The 16,802-nt window shown below is 39.5% G+C and overlaps 1 protein-coding gene across 3 annotated transcripts in view; it reads right to left on the reverse strand.

Moving 5' to 3' along the window:
• Positions 1-16,802, reverse strand: part of SASH1 (SAM and SH3 domain containing 1) — a 1,041,684-nt gene that overhangs the window by 895,664 nt on the left and 129,218 nt on the right. The gene's annotated exons all lie outside the window — the stretch shown is intronic.

Below are 16,802 nucleotides of genomic sequence, written 5' to 3' on the forward strand. Positions count from 1 at the left end.
AAAAAAAAGAATTTTACATGTAAAAAACTCAGATAAATGGATTATTGTTATGGGTGCGTGTGTGTTTGTGTGCACGCGCGCATGTGCACACGTGTGTTTTTTAAATGGAGTTCCACTCTTGTTGTCCAGGCTGGAGTGCAATGGTGTGATCTCAGCTCACAGCAACCTCCATCTCCTGGGTTCAAGCGATTCTTCTGCCTCAACCTAATGAGTAGCTGGGATTACAGACATGCACCACCATGCCCAACTAATTTTGTATTTTTAGTAGAGACAGGGTTTCTCCATGTTGGTCAGGCTGGTCTCGAACTCCTGACCTCAGGTGATCCACCCACCTCGGCCTCCGAAAGTGGTGGGATTACAGGTGTGAGCCATCACCCTCGGCCTAGAATATTTTTTTTAATCAGGTGATAAGAGTTTGACTCTTTCACCCAGGCTGGAGTGAAGTGGCAAGATCTCGGCTCACTGCAACCTCTGCCCCCCTGGGTTCAAGTGGTTCTCCTGCCTCAGCCTCCCGAGTAACTGGGATTACCGGCACCCACCACCACGCCTGGCTAATTTTCATATTTTTTTTTTTAGTAGAGACAGGGTTTTGCCATGTTGGCCATCAACTCCTGACTTCAGGTGATCCACCCACCTCCTCAGCCTCCCAAAGTGCTAGGATTACAGGCTTGACCCATTGAGACTGGCCCTCTTGTTTTCTTTTTTGATTAATTTTTAAGTTCAAGTGTACAAGTGCAGGTTTGTTATACAAGGTGAGCTTGTGTCATGGGGATTTGTTGTACAGATTATTTCATTACCCAGGTAATAAGCCCAGTACCAATTATTTATTTTTCCTGATCTGCTCCCTCCTCCCACCTTTCCCTTCCAAATGGCCTCAGGGTGTGTTAATCTCTCTACACGTCCATGTGTTCTCAATTGATAGAGCTTTACATCAAGTATTGGAGATTCTTGTATTAAGATTTCAGTGTTTCACACTGGCAGAAACAATAAAGTGTTTTCAAGTTGCCAATGAAGAGTTTAACATAAATGCAATACTATTATTAATTCTCATATTCACATTTTTTTCTCCAGCTTCATGGTAATTCACACTAGAAATGAAAGCCAGCCCTTCTTCTGACTAAAGCCTTAATTGCATAGAGGTATGCTAATGTGGCAATGACACATTATCAGATGTCATTGCTTTTACAAAATATTCTACAAGACAGTTACTAGTATACTGTGAAATATTAATAATTAAAAACAAATCACACTTGTCAAAATAACTACATTTGTCAATAACATTCTTGTTTCTTTACTGGCACTTGTTTTTTGAAGTAGCAGGTGTCAAAGTGGATCTTTTTGTTGTAGTACATGTAGCCAATTATGTACGCGGTGAACAGGGGACCTGACAGCAGGCTGAAATGATCACGTGCATGCAAAAGACTGATGCAGCAGAACAGGAGAATTCCCTGGAATTACTGTACTAGGAGAATATTCTGTTAGTGATATTCACCCCAAGCCTTTTCATCTGAACACTCTCGCCCACGATAGAGAATCTGAGTGAGGGCCCCTGATACACAGATGTGCATTCATCAACAAGGTGAAGGCCATCAATATTTCCAGGGGGATTTCATTAATTATACAATTTACTGCACAATTCCATGACCAGGTTCCTTGGTTTCATACTTAACTTTTAAATCCTTCCCTAATTTATGTAATTTGCTTACATATTGAAATGGAAATTAGCCATTTTTCTTCATTTCTAAGATTTGCCTTCCTCATTCATTTCCATTTGTAAAATAAACCAGAGTTTACAAATTTAGAATGGAGCTATTAATTGCCAAGAGCTCTACGGAGTCCCAGAGGTTTGCTTGGAGCATCCATCTCTGAAAGAAGACACTTACAGTCTCATTTGTTGTCTATTCCCAAAGTTTGATAAATAAAAAATGGGATGGACCTCAGCTGTGTGATTGAGGAGTGTAAGTCCAAAAAATACTACATTCCTTTCATCTTCTGCTTAATTCCGAACATTGCACCAAAGAAACATGCTCACCAGTAAGCATGGGCAGCCCTGTTAGTCCTAGTTTCTTCCCCATCAAATAGCATGTGGGCCATCTGCCCTTTGCTGCTGTTCTTCCTATTTTTGTGAAGATGTGAAACATAAGGAGAGGAGAAAATGAGTCAAGGAAGAACATTCAAGGGCTACAGAATGGGCAACTGTGACCTTAAATGAGTGGCAAGCGTCTTCGTTAAAAGAACAGTTTTAATCAGGCACGTGGCTCACGCCTGTAATCCCAGCACTCTGGGAGGTTGAGGTGGGAGAATCATGAGGTCAGGAGTTCGAGACCAGCCTGCCCAACATGGTGAAACCCTGACTCAACTAAAAGTCCAAAAGGTAGCAGGGTGTGGTGGCAGGCGCCTGTAATCCCAGCTACTAGGGAGGCTGAGGCAGGAGAATTGCTTCAACCTAGGAGGCGGAGGTTGTAGTGAGTAAAGATCATGCCACTGCACTCCAGCCTGGGCGATGGTGCGAGACTCCATCTCAAATAAATAAATAAATAAATAAATAAAAATAAAAAACAGAACGGTTTTAATGCTGTGGTTAATGTAAAGCATTGTTCCTTCTAAAATATCAGTTTCCTACACGATGGGTATTCATTTGAGAGTGACTAATAATTTGGGGGCTGACAATTTCTTCAAAGATCATATGATACTCCCACAGCTAAAAGATGTTAATGAGAACTTTTAGAGAAAAGCCTTGCCTCTTAAATTTAAGAGATTGTTCACCCATCACAACGTCTCATTTCATTCTGCAATGACAGCAGATGTGTTTTCCCAGATATTTTACACATTTACTTCCATGTGAAAAACAGCACTTTCATTTATTTATTTATATTTTTAAATTATATTCTTTCATAAAAAAGTCTGATGGTGAAGTCTCAAGCGTAAATGCCCTTTAAGGATGATAATTATTAGGAATCCCAGATTCTATTTTCTTTTTCATGTTCTCTTCCCAGGAAAAGAAAAAAAAAAAAGGTTGGCAAATTTTGCTTCTAAAGGGAATATATACATATAATTGCCTATTGTCATCCAGAACTTTCACTCCCAGTAGCCAATCTGGAGATTTATAACCACCTGATCCCACACTTTAGGGACAAATCTTCGCAAAGCTTCATTGAGCACCTTGGCAGAAAAGGGGTGTTATAAAACGGTGACTTGTGAGATCAGTATTCAAACACTGTCCCCAAGAAACCTGTGCCTGACTTCGCAGTTCCTACCTGTATTAGTTGGTTCCTGTACTGCTATAAAGAACTGAGACTGGTTAATTTATAAAGAAAAGAGGTTTAATTGACTCACGGTTACACAGGCTGTACAGGAAGCATGGGTAGGGAGGCCTCAGGAAATTTTCAAAGTGGAAGGCGAAGGGAAGCAGGCACATCTTACTTGGCCAGAGCGGAGGAACAGAGAGAAGGGGGAGGTGTCACACGCATTTAAACAACCAGTTCACCTGAGCACTCACCCACTATCGCGAGAACAGCAAGGCTGGGCGTCCGCCCTTAGGATCAATTGCTTCCTGTCAGGCCCCTCCTCCAACATGGGGGATTATAATTCAAAAGGAGATTTGGTGGGGACAGAGCCAAACCATATCACTACCAGATCATGAATTCTAACAAGCCTAACGGACCACGATGGGGTGACAAACCCTGAAAATGTCTGTTTTGCCCAATACTGGCTCAGCATGGTAGAGAAGCAGGGTGGCTGCAGGGCAACGCCTAGGAAAGGAAGGGGTTCAATACAAGCCGTTACCGTAATTACAGACAACATCCATGACTTACTGCACTTCCATTTAATAAACTGTAGAATATGAAGAGATACAGGAGATGAAACAATTTAGATATTCACATATGCGCAGTTCCAATGCTTGCCTGAACATCCTTCTGCAAAAAGAGCCAGGCCATTTCGGCATGTCATAAGGACAAGCTAACTTCTAATTCAAGGCCCTCAAGACCCATCAGCTGTGCAGCAACCCCAACGCTTCCTGTCAATGTTGTTAATGGCAAAGCTAAGCATCTGAGCGTCTTCGGTCAGGGTGCTCCTAATAGCATCGTGATTGCCAAGTGATTGAGAACAATCATCGGGAGAAGACAGAAAATGGCCTATTAGGACATCCTGGCCATCTCCCCTCCCTCCCAACAGAGCTGGTTTCTTTCCACGGGAAAAACAGGGTGGTGACCTACAGGAGATTTACCATAGCTTTTCCCAGTCCTGTTTCCAGCTGCTACAAGTTATGAAAATCTATCACTGGTGATGGGGAGGGGTGGAATGGAAAATACACCGTAATGCTATAAATATATACCCTATTGCTAGGTATTTGCAACGAATTATTTCGTATAGCTTATTACTTTTACTCTAGCTGCTACTTCACTCCTTTGTGTGTAATAAAAGCAATTTAGCAGAAATTCTTAAAAAAAATACACTCATTCTCGTATACTTTGGGAACGCTTCAGATAAAATTATGCTTTCTTCTTTTCCTAATCACTTCTAAGAACCTGTTATCTTTCTGACAAAAGCCTCTCCATGATCCAAACCATCCCATTTATCAGCCAGAAGTTGAGCTTGTATAGAAGACTAAAGTTGGTGACCAAAAATGCTAGAATACAAATACCAATACAAATCCTGCTGTTTTGCTTTCTTCTCATTACCTTCTTTTGGCGAATCTTGAAGGTTACAATGATAAGCTTTGCTGAACGCAAAGCAGTCAACAATAGAGAAATTCACAGAACAAGGGACGCGATAAAAACAAAATTTCCCAGCCATGTTCAATAATGTTAAATATTTTTTTGAATGTACTGATAACAGGCCCTTTTTCCAAATTTTATTTGATTAGGAAACTCATTTCCCCAAAGAATACCTATTAACCTATTAACAGCTCACAGCACACCAACTGTCATCTGCCAATTATAAAGCAGTTAAAAACACACAGGTCTTAGTGTTTCAGTCCATTCTGTTACAGAGCCATAATCGGCAGTGTTTGCTATAAGGAAGTTTGCCTTTGAGAGGATGTCTTCTAAACTCATTCTTTTATTTCGTATTAAATTCCCTTAATCTCAGAGTCAATCCACTTTAGTAGCTCAGGCTTTGGAATAATTACCACTCATTAACTGAGTAAATTATACCTCTGTGCCTGTTTCCTCATCTCTAAAACGAACACAGATCAAATTAGCTGATCCATACAAGGGTTTAGCACAATGTGTCCCCAGAACACTCAATAACTATTAGCTAGTACTTACATCATTAGTCCTTAGCCAAAGAAGATTGAGATCAATTCTCACAAAATAAACATGATCCTCATTCATCTTTAGCCCAATTCTTAATTCCATGTGCTCAAAGAATACTCTCCTCCACCCGCATTCTGACTTGAAAGTGGAAAAAAAAAAGTAGGAGATGACAATCTCACCCGTAATGTGTTTAATGTCTCTCATATCATTTTAATTAGTAAATCATTTTTAAGTACATAGGCGAGCAGAAATACGTGCTAAGTCCTTAAATAACCACTGTTTTTTCTTTCTCACTAAGGTTTGCTACGCTTTGAGATGAATAGTATCAATTATCTCAGTTGCTAAATCAGTCATCATCTTGTACCCATACAAATTAATATATATATATATATGTATACACACAAATAAATAAACCATTATCTTGTGGGAAAAGATTCAAAGGACATAAAAGAGACAATTCCATATCTAACGGTGAGCTTTCACCTTGGGCACTACTGATTTTGGTGGCTTTAAGCAGAGATGACTGCCTCTGCAGTTTACAAAAAGAGCTATGAAATAATACTGATTCCCAGACTATCTTCTGAACATCCTCTAGACAAAATGTGCCCAGCCTCACCGGAGTGGGCTGGGGAACTGGAGAGGCTTCTGAAGAGATCCCTGAACTGACCCTAGAGGTCACAGGACTGGCCTGAAAGGTATATACCACTCCTTTGAACAAAGTGACAAGAACCATCTTTACCGCCTGTGTAAGTCCCCTTTGGATGCATGTGAGAAGTCTATATTTCCCCATTTTGAAACATCTTTTACATGAAAATAAAAGATGTTTAAAATAAAAAAATAAAAAAATTTCAAACTTTTAAAAAATGCAAAAATCAATACAAAGAATCCATACAAAAATAGGGCAAAGAACCCTCACTTACCTTCTTGCCAGTGATACAAACTGAATCTTTGTGTCCCACCAAAATTCATATGATTACATCCTAATCACCAAGGGGATGATGATATTAGGCAGTGGAACTTTTGGGTGGTGACTAGGGCATATGCAGTTCTCACAAATGGGACTGGCGCCCTTATAAAAGAGGCTTCAGGCAGGGCACAGTGGCTCATGCCTGTAATCTCAGCACTTTGGGAGGCTGCGGTGAGTGGATCTTGAGGTCAGGAGTTCAAGATCACCCTGACCAACATGGTGAAACCCCATCTCTACTAAAAATACAAAAATTAGCTGGGTGTGGTGGCGTGCACCTGTAATCCCAGCTACTCAGGAGGCTGAGGCAGGCAAATTGCTTAAACCCGGTAGGCGGAGGTTGCACTGAGCCAAGATCATGCCATTGCACTCCAGCCTGGGCAACAGGGCAAGACTTCATTTCAAAAAAAGAGAGATACTTCAGAGAGCTTCCATGCCCCTTCTACCAGGTGAGGGCAGAGCGAGAAGGCACCATCTATGAACAAGCAAGCAGGCCCTAACCAGACACTGAATCTGCCAGTGCCTTGATCTTGGACTTCCGAGTCTCCAGAACTGTGAGAAATAAATTTCTGTAGTTTATAAGCCACCTAATTCATGGTATACTGTTATAGCGGCCTCAGCTGACAAAGACAACCAGCTTCACCTAGTTTCAACATCTTACCTCACTGACTTATCTGTGCTCTCTTTCACTTCTCTTTCTCACGCTCACTGTCTCTCGTTTGTCCTGGAGTATTTGAAAGTAGGTTACATACCCCTTTATGAAAATAAATTACGTACACCAAGCTCTCTATCCTCTAAGAATAGGGCTGTTATCTCACATGGCCACAGTGCAGTTATCAGCTTCAGTACATTTAACATTAACGTAATAATTGTATCTAATCTAGAATTAGTATTCCAAGTTTTCTCAGTTGTCCCAAATGAGTCTTTTATACCATTTTTCTATCCTCCAGCACAAGATCAGTATGTTTTATAATTTTTCCTTATTTCATACCTATAAGGACTTCCTTATACTCTCTTGTGCATAGCTGTTTTCACTTAAGTGTATATCCTGGAAATCACTTTATTATAGAAGTGAAAATTCCTCAGTTTTTACAGCTGTACAAATACTATATACAACCAGTCTCTGTGCTTGGACATTTAAGTAGTTTCCAAAATTTTCCAATTACGACAACTGTTTCAATGAACAATGAATACCTTATGCACACACACACACACACACACACATATATACTGTATTGTTGGAATTTATCTTCAGAGTAAATTCTTAGAAGTAGGATTGCTAGGATAGAAACCAGATGCATACATAATTCTGTTACACATTGCCAATTTCTCCTTCATAGGAATGGTACCATTTGCTATTCCCACCAGCAATGTAGGAGAGCTCCTATTTTCCTACATCCTCTCCACGGAATATATTATCAAACTTTTAAGTTTGTCAATCTAATGAATTAGAAATAGTGTTGGTGTTGTTCCAATTTCATTTCTTTTATAATGAGAATATTTGAATGTCTTTTCATATGCTGTCTTTTTGTGCATTCTTGCTTCGTGTATTTGCTCATTTGTTCACAAAAATTTTTGTTCATTTTTTCTTTTAATTTTTTTTTTGAGATGGAGTCTCACTCTGTCTCCTAGACTGGAGTGCAGTGGCGTGATCTCAGCTCACTGCAACCTCTGCCTCCTAAGTTCAAACAATTCTCCTGCCTCAGACTCCCTATTAGCTGGGACTACAGGTGTGTGCCACCACGCCCAGCTAATTTTTGTAGAGACAGGGTTTCACTGTGTTAGCCAGGATGGTCTCAATCTCCTGACCTCATGATTCACCCACCTCGGGCTCCCAAATTGCTGAGATTATAGGCGTGAGCCACTGCTCCTGGCCACTCATTTCTTTCTTTTAATTTTTAAAAGATCTTTACAACCAGGAGTATTTGCCTTTAATGGGAATAGAACACTGAAAATATTTTCTCACAATGGTCATTTGTCTTTTAATTTCTTTGCTTATGGTGTTTACCATTTTGAGTACATAGTTTGTGTATTCGTTTGTTTTCAGTTTTTTGCTTTTGACTCGCAAAAGTTTTATTTTTATGTAGCCACATTTATCTTCTGCTTTGTTGTATAGGGATTTTTAAAGATTAGAAAGTCTTTCTCTGTGTTCAAGTTGTAGAGAGATTCGGTCATGTTTTCTGCTAGAATGTGTGTCCTGTTACGTCTTTTCACTTTCAGATCTCTGATGCACTGGAGTTTATTTTGTGTGTGGTATGAGAAACAGATCTAATTTTACCTTTTTCAAAATTGCTTTCCAGTTGTCCCAGCACCATTTATTATAAAAAGGCCATCTCTATTTCATAGTCTTAAATATTACTTTTATTTTTTACCGGATTTTGATCCATAATTAGACGACCCTGGTGTTTGTTTACATTCTATTCCATTGGTTTCTGTTTTATGTAGGCAGTTGCTATGTTAGTTGGTCCATAGATATTCATAACCACTACAACCTTGTTGTAGACTGACTTCTAATGTTAGAAAGTGTTCTTTCTCCTATCTAATGCTTTTATGCTCGAGTTCATTCTTTCTGTTTGATTTTTGCACTTATTTTAATTGTCACATTCATTGTATTATATGATTAACACATTTTTTAAAACAAGAACAGCTTCGTAACTAGAAAACTACAATGAGAAAGTTTGCCATAAGATGTGACGAGTCTGCAGCCTCTCTGTTTACTTGACATGGAAATTCTAAAGAATCAAGTAGATATGTAATTAATAAATTACATAAATATTCTTTAGCATTTGTTGTGCTACCTGTAAGGATGTACTGCAAGAGCTAATTTTGTTAAACAGATTCTGATTAATAAAGTCACTCTGAATGTTTTTGTGTACAGATTGATTTTTCTGTCCATTCAGTAATATTCTAGTTTTAAGATGCTTAAAGGAAACTAGGACAACGTGGATATGCATGCATAAACATTGTTTCAGAAGATAAAATTTATACAAATAAAAATAATTGAATTTTTCAGTTGGGAAAGACACACACGTGGCAAAAATGAGGGCCAGTAAAGCGACTTGCCTAAAGGCATACAGCAAGTTAGTACACAATCACTCCTGTCATGCAGGTGGCTTAATAGCTAGTCAGGTGTTCTTTTTGCACTTACATATTAAGCTTGTTTCTGTGTGTACATCAGAGTGCCTTCTTCACTTTGAGAACATCCTGGGAAATGGAAAATTTGTATGCCCAAACTAGCCTGAAATGAAACATTAAAGGGAACCAACATATTCTTCAAGAAAGAATGTGGGAAAAGCAAGGAAAATATAGAGGGACAGAGTAAAAATGGGTTTCAATGCTCAGAAGTAAAATTGCTAGGTGCCCATGATCATGATAGCTAAACACACATGTGGTGAATGGCCACTCATGGTCCTGATCACTTGGGTTTGCTGTACCTGTCAGTCAAAAGGACCCCAGATGTGCCTGCAACCAACCAATCCCCAGGCTGATCCAAATGGTTCTAGTGTCTCAGGAAGGAGGATGGAGGGCAAACTAACAACAAGCAAATTTCTTAAGTGTTGGGAAGGTATTTGGGGTTTCCTGTGTGCTTTTTCACTTTACTTTACATATATTTTTAAGAAAAAGATAGTCAAACCATCCAGGCATAAAATCATTCTAATATAAAAGCTGTTAAGAATCATGAAGAAAAAACCAAAAAAACCAACCCTGCACACTGGAGCTCACTGCTTACTCACAGGCACTTACATCAGAATAGCAGGAGCAGAAAAACAGAGGCTGATCAGAAGGAAGAACAAACACTCTCTAAAAACACTAAAATGGAGCAACAGTAGTGCCCTAGAAGGGGGTATCATATGTTTTGATAAAAAAATAATAATAATAAGCCATGTAGCAATGGAGAACTGAAATTCCTAAGAGTCACTGAAACTGCTTAGGGGCTCCTTTCCTTTCCTTCTCTTCTTCACTTCCAAACCCTGGAAATCCCCAAGGGACCTCTTTGTATAGAGATAATTTCTCAGACCACTTAGCAGGGAAATTCATACTTTCATGGAAAGATGTGTGATGACGGTGTATTTATGTGTGAAAGAGGAAAGACAAATTTACTGTTCTCTCCATTTTCAAGAAAGAAAATTCTAAGAATTTTCACATCACCACCTATGGACCAGGACAATGTTTTCCAGAAAAATAAACATTGTTCCTTTTACGGCTTTCAGAAGTAGAATGCAGAATTCAATTATTTATTTTAAAATCCCTAACAGGATTTTATCCTGGAGAAGAAAGCGTGCACAAGTAAAAGGAATTGTAAATGCTAACAAAATAAAGGAAAAAAGGCTCATTATAGAATTTTCAGTACCAGGGGATTCTAATTCTTAACTGTGGATTAAATTCTTGTCATTGTTGATTACATCTTCCAGGCTGTGACCAGTGTTGTAAAAGAATAGGAGAAGCATGAAGTCTCAAAGGCAACTTCTCTTCTCCATGCCCATGGGAATATCTTAGAGCTCACAATGAGTTAATAAAAAGCCCCTGATTCTTGATCTCATGGATAAAGAGCTCACCAATTAACAGGCCCACAGGAAAGAACAAAGAAGCTTCATATCAAAACAGGAAAAAAAAAAAAAGGCCTGCAATTTGCAAAGATCCAAGGAGTGCATGGAATATCAGTAAATAATGGAAAGGAATAAAATTTTAAAATAGGCTCTGTGCATATGTGAAAGTGTCTTTTTTGCAGATAAATAATTCTAGATGAACAATTTCATACACAGAGCATTTGAATAACTCCATAGAATCCATTTTCCCAGATCTTTCTGCCTAATTACAAGTCTTTGAACCAGACACTGGTACTTGAAAGATCAATGCCTGGCTGCACAAAGCATATATAAAGCATAATTAAGAGGACTGCTCCATGGAGCCATGGATAACATGCATATAGATGTGTGAAGTCTTCACATGTACACACTATGTCTGTGATATGCACATCAGACACAAACTCTCACTGTCCAAAAATTGTCTTTGGCTGCCATTTTATAAATAAGGCGATCAAAGGAAAATGGAATTAAAAACAAATAAAAAGGTAACTAAACTTCAGATCATCTTCTTATTTGAATCTCTGCATATAATGCAAGTCTATTTAACTCCATTTTGAAGTATTTATTTCTGAAAATACCTTACTTTCTAATTAGATCCAAATTTGGTACATTTCTAGGAAATATGTGGATTTTAAATATGAAATGATTTGTTCAACTTGCTTCTCATTTTTAAATTCCAAATCAAGATAATAAAACACTAACACCTTGGACTACTCAGAAGGTGTATTTATACTTTCAGGAAGGAATATTGTAGGGCATGTACTTAAGCAGGAGTATTTTGTGTGTACACAAGGAAGGGCACCTTAGTCTCTGGGAGGCAAACAAATCAAAGTTGCTGGAATTGGGGGTTCTCAGTGCTCAGAGGAGGCAGCTGTAATGAATAGAAAAAATGACAGGCAAAAAGATATCTAAGACAGTTGCTGGCACCATGTAAATAAATAATAAATAGTACATTAATGTTGACCAAATAAAGTGACAGAATTCACTAACACATCACATGGGGTAAGAAAAAGTGTGAAGAATCAGAAATCGTCATAAAATGAAAATGTATGTCTTGACTGTAGGATAATAAAACTGTTAAGAGTTACAAGGAGCCTTTAAAAACAATCCAGCCCAATACGCGTAGGATATTCATGGGTGATTACATTGGGATCTGAGATGAGGAGCCCAAGAAGGCTCCTTGGCCGGCCAGTCCAGTCTCCTCCCTCCCCTACCCTTGCTGCTGAACCGTGGTGTCTAGCATGTCTAGACGGCCATTGCTACCGAACCAGGGTCCCTCCTCCACCATTGCTACTGATCCACGGTGTCTCAATGCCCTTGAGCTTTTGTTCAATAGCATTACAGAAAATTAATAAAAGAAAATACAGAGGCCCTCAGAATTTCTACCTCATTGTCCTTTTATCTATATGTTTTTTGTTAGGTTGAGAGGAGAATGGCAATTATAATAAAACACTTATAATATGGTTTCAAAAGCTACTTCCCCCTCCAAAACAACCTTCAGATATTAAACCAGAGGCAATATTTGAAACCTCTGATGAAACCAAACAGCTTTTAGTACAATTAAGTAAAGGACATGTATGTAACCAGAAAGCTGACACACTGTATATTTGCAATTACAGGGAAAAATGCTAGTCTAAATCAACTGTGTAAGAAATGCACCTTTGTCTCCTTTCATTTTCTGTCCCTGCATTTTGACCAATTAAGATACGTAAATTAGGCACTTTTATTTATCAGTATGGTGAAACAGCAAACGACTTTTAAATGGCAAAAATCATCCACAGCGTCTTGGCTGAGAAGAGGCTGGATGGGGGCGGTTGGGCTGCAGGACTCTAACTCCCGCTCTGTGCGGGCCTGGGTATGGTCCTGGAGAAAAGCACTGAATCACTCTGGTCTTCAGCTGCCTTGTCGAGAAAAATAACACAGTTGGTAAAAGAATCTCTAATGTCACTCACAGCTCCCATATTCTCTGATTATTCTCCCTCTAATTTAATTCTCTTCTTTATGTAAAAATTGAATGTTAGTGTCTTCATCTGTTTGGGCTGCTATCATAAAACATCTTAAACTGAGTGGCTTATAAAGAACAGAAATGTATTTCTTAGGGACTTGAAGGCTGGGAAGTCAGAGATGGGTTCTGGTGAGGACCTGCTATCTGCCTGCAGATGGCCACCTTCTCACTGCAGCCTCACAGGGTGGAAAGGGCCAGGAGCTTCCTCGTGCTTATTTTGTAAGGGCACTAATCGCATTCATAAGGATTCTTCCCTCATGACCTCATCAACCTCCCCAGAGGCCCCACTTCTTAATACCATCACCTTGGCAGTCAGGATTTCAACATAGGAATTTGGAAGATACACAAACTTTCAGACCATAGCGACTAGCAAGACCAGCAACTCTCAGAGGGAAAATTGTATGTTTAAGAGTTAGCAGCGGAGAACGTTACAGTGTCTACAATGTGTGGGGATTGTTTATGGAGATCAATGAACCAAAGGCTTCCTGTTCCTACAATGTGAGCTGGACGTAATCATTTGCTATTTTTAACCAAAGAGCTTTAATCACTTTTCTCTATTATGAAAGGGAAAGAACGGGAAATGTTCTAAGTTTGATTTTTGGCTGAAACTCTCTTTGCCAATTCCTTTGAACAATACATTCTGAATAGTGGTGTTTTATGTCGTCCAGACAAATGTTTCTTTCATGAATATGGGTGGGGATGAATACATTTCAAAATGTCATAATTTTAGCTACCATTTATTCAACTCTATTACAAATTCAATAACCTTGAACCAGAGTTAATAGAAATTCATGATAAGTAATAAAAATCCAACTGGCCTCAAATTCCCATGGCTTTAAATGCAGCCTAAAAGGCACCAACTCCCAAAATCTCTCTCCCTGACCTAGATCGCTCTTCTGAGTTCCAGCTAAAATCACACAAATAGGTATCTCCACCTGGATGCCCTACTGGAGCTTTGAACTGAACACATGGAAAACGCATCACCTTCTTCTCTTTCACCCAAACCAGCTCCTCCCTGAGAGTTCTGTTTCCGTGAATGTTTCCACCATCCAGCCTGGTGCCTGAATTTGACTCCACAACCCTCTCCTGTCCCTTGCCCTGTTGATGCAACCTCCTTAATTACATCATATACACCTCAGTCTTGTCCATGAGCATCACCTTCATCCAGAATTCTAAAATGCAAGTCTGATGACTTCTCTGTTTAACACATGCCAGTGCCCACAGGGTGAAATTCAATCTCTCCAGCATTGCACACCAGGTGGTTCATGTCCAGCCTCGTCCTCAGCTGCTCCTCTTCTTTCCACCAAAGGTACGAACCATCCTGAGCCTTTTGCAGTTTCCCCAATTCCCATATGCTCTGTTGCTTCCAGTCTTTGCATAAATCACTTCCTGTAGGGAGAATGTCCCTTGTTCCCTCTTTTGCCACCCTAACTCCACTAATCCTTTGAAAGTCACCTCCACCTTCCCTGAGAGTTCATATGTCTCACAATATGACAGATGCCCTTCACCACAGTCCCTACTGAGTGAGATTTTATCTTCTGCTGAATGGTGGCCCTTTGTGTGTTTTATTAATCTTATTAATTAATGCCTGGCATAGAATAAACTTTCAATGAATGTGTAATAAACAAATAACTTCATGTATGGTAAAGGGTCTATGCAGAGGGCAATTCTAGTCCAAGGTGCCTGGGACAGTCCAGGAACACATCTGTTGTTCCAGTCTGATTGTTAATAGCACTCCCTTTTACTCTCCAAAGTGTCCAGGTATAGACAATAAATTATTTGGTCACTATCTGTGAGTCAACATATAAGGTATACTTATCCCCTTATTAATAAACTATACAGTTGAAAAGGCATGGCAATATATTCACAGAGCAAGAGATCTGAAGAGAATGGTCACTGAACTATGTGCTTACCCAGGTGGTAAAATTTCAGGTGGCTTTTTTCTACCTGTTTGTATTTTTATTTTTATTTTTTTTTTTTTGAGACAGGGTCTCCCTCTGTTGCCAGGCTGGAGTGCAGTGGCATGACCTCAGCTCACTGCCACCTCTGACTCCCTGGTTCCCTGCCTCAGCCTTCCGAGTAGCTGGGATTACAGGCACGCACCACCATGCATGGCTAATTTTTATATTTTTAGTAGAGACGGGGTTTCATAATGGTGGCCAGGATGGTCTCAATCTCCTGACCCCATGATCCACCCACTTCAGCCTCCCAAAGTGCTGGGATTACTGGCATGAGCCACCACGCCCGGCTTTTTTTTTTGTTTTTTTTTGTTTTTTTTTTTTGAGATGGAGTCTTGCTCTGTTGCAGAGGCTGGAGTACAGTGGTGCGATTTCAGCTCACTACAACATCTGCCTCCTGGTTTGAGGTGATTCTCCTGCCTCACCCTCCCAAGTAGGTGGGACTACAGGCATGTGCCACCATGCCTGGCTAATTTTTATATTCTTGTAGAAACTGGATTTTGTCATGTTGACCAGGCTGGTCTCGAACTCCTGACCTCAGGTAATGTGCCGTCTCAGCTTCCCTAAGTGCTGGGATTACAGACATGAGCCACTATACCTGGCCTGTTTATATTTTTATGAACCGACTTTTATTTCATTCATTGAGCATACATCCCTTTTATAAAAATAATGAAGCTGTTTTGAAAAAGTCACAGTTTAATTCATTTCACGTGACTTTTCTAGAATACTTGGTTTTATCTTTAGAGCTATAACCCATGCCAATATTATTCAGATTGGAAGTCAGCTAAGCATATGACAAGATGGCCTCATTATAAAGATAAAAGGCATCTGAAGTTTATGATTATATTCACAAATATGTGACCCAAACCCTCATTCCATGAAAAACTAAACTGAACTAAAATAAAATAAATAGTTCTCGTGGTCAGAATGCCAGAATAGTCAGACATTTGGGTAGAAGCTGCTGCCTAGGGTCTACACATCCATAGCTGGTGAGAAGAATAAACGCACAGACCAAACTTTCAAACAGTAACAGCATATGGAAAACATTAAATGAACATAAACATTGCTAATAAGAATCCAACAGAGGTCATCTAAAAAATCTTCTCTCGTATGAATGCACTTCCACGATGAATTCTTCTTTGCAGCCTGATGGCTTTTATCAGTTCAAATGGCTAAAGTTTAATGCACTGTTAGTGTGGAAGAAAAATAATGTTTCCCATCAAGTTTTTATAGTAAGTACACTTATACAGTGAAGCATCATTGAACAGTACCTTTTAACTGATACATAAATGCAGAAGTTAAAAGTATATCTCTGATTGAACTACAATTCCAAATAAAGTTTTGGACCAGTTACTTTCTTTATTTTTCTTGATGACTTGCAGATGCAGCCAAAAGAGTACCCTGCAGATCCGTCCCACCTGAACAGGGATATTTAAGATAAATCATATCCAATTCTGAGGATCCAAAGTTGAGACTACTGTTTACATCTCTTTCGGAGTCTTCTATTTCTACCAGAGGAATGGTGTAAGGTCTTGTACATCACCTGAAAGGAAGATGATGGTGGAGGCTGCACCCTTGTCAGCCAGAGGCTTTGAGCTCCTTTATCGGAAGTGGACTAGTTTATGCACTGATATGGCGTTATAAGGGTTTCATAGTTCCTCCGGTGTTCATTCTCCTTCCTCCCACCCTGTGAAGAAGGTACCTTGCTTTCTTTCCTTTGCCTTCTGCCATGATCATAAGTTTCCTGAGGCCTCCATAGCCATGCTGAACAGTGAGTCAATTAAACCTCTTTCCTTAATAAATTACCCAGTCTTGGGAGGTCTTTCTAGCTGTGTGAAAATGGACTAATATGCCCACTGATGCATTCCACAAACCTCCTTCTCTAAAACAGACAGTTGGCCTTAGAGGGAAGTCTTCTCACTAACCGGGATCAACCTAACCGATCATGCATTGAAGTCAAGACCTACAGACCTGGGTTCAAATTCTGTCACATAACCTTGATCAATTTACTTAATCTCTTGTAGTGGTCCA

The sequence above is a fragment of the Cebus imitator genome, unplaced genomic scaffold (genome assembly GCF_001604975.1).
Source record: "Cebus imitator isolate Cc_AM_T3 unplaced genomic scaffold, Cebus_imitator-1.0 Scaffold341, whole genome shotgun sequence".
NCBI classification, from domain to species: domain Eukaryota; kingdom Metazoa; phylum Chordata; class Mammalia; order Primates; family Cebidae; genus Cebus; species Cebus imitator.